This window comes from Condylura cristata, unplaced genomic scaffold, assembly GCF_000260355.1.
Source record: "Condylura cristata isolate star-nosed mole 26May11 unplaced genomic scaffold, ConCri1.0 scaffold00026, whole genome shotgun sequence".
NCBI lineage: Eukaryota > Metazoa > Chordata > Mammalia > Eulipotyphla > Talpidae > Condylura > Condylura cristata.
This window is the reverse complement of record NW_004567127.1, coordinates 8,045,742-8,049,813: the sequence shown is the minus strand read 5'-3', so window position 1 is coordinate 8,049,813 and position 4,072 is coordinate 8,045,742.

Genomic DNA, 4,072 nt, shown 5'->3' with positions numbered 1-4,072 from the left:
ATAGGTAACAGGCTGAATAAAAACTATATGCCAGATACTTCAAGGTGAAATAGTCACCAGGTGACCATTGGGTATCTCAATTAAGTTATGTTCGGTATTGGAGCCTTAATAATCAATAATTAAACATAAATAGCTGGTAGAATTTTTTTTAAAAAAAGATTTATCTATTTGGGCATACAGAACTGAGGTACAGGCCAGAGGCTCAGGGGCGGTGATAGGCTTCACCATAGACAGAGTGCGGAGCCCAACAGGCAAATCGACTAAGCACACTGAGGGGAGCAGCAGTCGGGCCAGGAGAGGTCTGCCACGTCATGTGGTCACCTCCGGGGCAGGCGGGAATCGAACTCTTGCGGCGGTGGCTCCAGCCTCTCAGTGCTGTGCCCTAACCCGCTGCACCACCAGGGAGGGCCGCTGGTAGAATATTTTTAAGACTTGCCAAGTAGGACTATTGAAATGAGGGAAATGAATTAATCACCCATTTATTTTAGTAAAATTTGAATAATAGCTGGAATGCCAACAGCGGTTTGTCTCACGGCTCTTGAGGTAGGTTCAATATCTTTACGGTTGGGGACAGCTCCATAAGTTCCCACTTTGTGAGTAGTAAGGTCAAGGACTTTGGTTTGTTCCAGTGTTGCATCCAGCATGCGATAGATAGTATCCTTAACAGAAAATTCATAGCCAGAGAAGCCTCGATAGGCAATTGTTTAATAGTGTTACAATAGTGACATCTAGTGGAATCTATTGGCCATGAATGGTTTTACAGGAGCTACCCCGTAAATTTGGATGGCTTGCTGTGACCGATGGTAATTTGGGATTTCATATAAAGAAAGAAAATGTTTAATTTTAGAGTTCTGATTAACCAGTAGAGTCAAGTATGGGCTCTTGACCCTAGGTACTGGGACAAGAATCAGCAATAGCAGAATCCCTGTTGAAGAGGTCCAGGGGCTACCAATTTCAGAGGTCTGAATACGGCTAGATATATCTCAAGTAAGTGGGGGTGAGATGGAGAAGCCTAAGATGCCAGATATGTGAGAAAAGGAATGTGGCCCTTTTACTATAGTCTCCTTTAATTGTTGAAATTTGAGAGCAATTAGTTAAGTAATTCATAAAACAGACCAAGTCCTCTACAGGGTATAAGAAATTGATAATGGCTTTTATTCTGCTGGCCTCTGTGCCTATCACTTGCAGTCCTGAATGCAGAAGACACTTGGGAGCATGGATACAGGGCATACATGCCTAATTATGGACACCTGGAGTATGGTGTGGGCATGCCTAAGTGTGCACACCTGAGCTTGGAGGCGGAGGCTATAAGGGCAGCATCACTCTAAGACCAATTTAGAGGTCGGCTATGAAAGATGAGCGATGGCGGGTCTCGCAAGAAAATGCCAGCGAAAGCCCAGAGTAACGTGTAAAGATTCACAGAGGGACCGAAGTTGCTGTCTCCCTGCTGATTTGTTGCCCCTGCAGACTGTTAAAAAATCTGTGGGATGATGCCAAGGAGCCAAGTTTCTCTTTTAAGCTGCCCAAACAGATAGTGAATTTACCCAGCCTGATAGGGATGCAAAACAACCTCTCAATAGCTAATACTGAATAAGGCCAATAGGGTCACTTAGAGACCATTTGGGAGAGTCAATGAACTGGACAGGAAAAGGTAGGCAATGCAGTATAGGTGGGGTGCAGAAGTGAGAGGTGAGGAGCTCTTTTGCACCAGAAAGTGGGGTTTAACAGGTCAGAACTTGAGTTATGCTGGGTGGAGCCTTCATGGCGTGCCAGAAGGTCAATTCTATTCATGGTCTGTGCAGTGTAGGAAATGCAGGTAAGGTTAACTACTGGTGCAGTTAGGAGAGACAACCTGCAAGTATAACTTCTTGGGGTTTGCTTCAAAGGTACATCCCAAAATTTTATGTAAAAATTGAGTTCAGAGGGCGGAAGTCTAAGTAAATTTGCATTGTAGGCAACAACTGCAAGCTGCCTCACCTGTGATCTAAGGCATTCTGAGCCCAGATTGAACATACTGGCTAATCAACGGGCTTCGTTCTTTTTGTTTCTCTGAATATCTCTGAGAATATTTTGCATTTCAAGTCCTGTAAACATACCAGTTTCTACTTCCTTAGCATCCCCCAGGTTCTTTACTGGGTTGTGACCAAAATGACCTTGGACAATCTTTCTTTTGATCTGCTTCATTACTGCCCCTCTCTACGATGCTCAAATTGACTTCAGCTGGGTTGCGGTTTGCATCTGAGTGCACGTGTCTCCCTGAGGGAGAGGCCCTGAACCTTGTCCAGCCTACCCACAGTGCGAAGGGGTTTTACATTTCTTGAGTAATAGGCTAATTTCCCCAGGTATGTGGGAGTTTCCAGAATCAAACATTCCTATCTCCACCATATCCATTAGATCCTGAGCCAATTCTCTAAAAATTCTTAGGGAATGGGGCTTTCAATATGTCACGGGGTGGGGAGATAAAAAGCTACAGTAGCAAGGTATGAAACAAAAAAGGGATGGCCAGAAGCATCAAACCTTAGAGGGTGTGTGGTGAATTTTTCTTGTAGGAGATGCCCCTTCACTATTTTGGAATGTGGTGGAACTTGCAGAACACAAATACAAGAAACTTGACAAGAAGTACTCTTGTACTGCTGCTACCTTTATCTGCAGAGAAATCAGTAAGTAGCCTGATAGCCTAGATCCCAGTGTAGGCTTCTGAATATTTTTAGTCAATGCACCAGTATGTGTAAAATAGTGAATGCTGGGAAAATATTTTTCCCTCCCATCAGGTTAGGGCTAGCTGAAATTGGAATCGTGCGCTATTTTAGAAGAAAGAGATCTACAAGTAGGACAGGAAGCACTGGCAACCCCCCAATGGCCAGGTGCAAGGCAGCATACAGCAATGACAACTACCTGAAGCTTTCCCAGACGGAAGAGGCCAGCTGGGATAGCCAAATAGTTGGCTAATAGTAGTCAGAGGGCATCGCTTATGTCTCTTTTGCTGTCCACTGATGATTAAGTCTTCCTGTTCATGACACTTACTTTGTGTTCTTTTAGGCGATGCTCAATGAGTTGGGGCCACAAGAGCAGGAACAGGAGAAATTCAGGGTAAAACAGTTTACTGATGATCCTGAAGAAACAGTCTCTACATGCTGAGAAGTCACATGGAAGGAACACCATGGAAGTGGACTCGGCATGTAGGTAGGGAGCATCTGTGGTTAGATGCCTTTATTAGGAGTCCCAGTGGAATACACCAGCACAAGATGGGAGGCAATTTCATCGGCATATTAAATATTATTAGGTCACAGGGAGTTTTAAGAAAATTTTGTGGCAGAGGCCAACCTTATCACATGGTGACTTTGATCATCTGGATGAAGTGCTCATAGCTTGTTTGTTGGGGTGCTGAGGCAGAAGAACAGATGAAATTTAAAGTTTATAGTGTACCTTATTGATAAGATCCTCTGATGCACAAATCTTAATTTTGATGAAATCCAGTTTGTCTATTTTTATTTCTGTGTTTTGGGCATCATATGAAATGTCATGAAGTAATTCTCTTTTTTTCCCTAAGAACCTTACAGTTTTAAGTTCTTAAATTTAGACCTCAGACCATTGTCAGTTGATTTTTGCATATGATACAGTAAAGGCTCAGCTCCACTTGTATGCATGCATATATACAGTTTTTCAGATACTATTGATTGAAGATTCTCCTTTTCCTGTTAAGTGACCTTGACATATTACTTGAAAATCAATTGCTCCCTATGTGGTTTATTTCTAGATTCTGTTTTATTCCATTGTTGTAGATGTCTGTCCTAAGTCAGTGCCATTTTAATTACTGTAACGCTGCATAGGTTTTAAAATAAGAAAGTATGAGACATCCAACGTTAACCTTCATTTTTGAGGTGGTTTTGTAACATGGTACTTTCCTGTATTAATTTGGAGCTTTCCATTTCTGAACAAAATGACTGTTGAGAGGCTTGATAGGAATTATGTTGTCTCTGTAGATTACCCTGGGTTGTACTGTACTTCAATACAATTTTTGTGCTTAGTACAAGGATTGTGTAGTAACTTATTTTTTTTTAAAGATTTATTT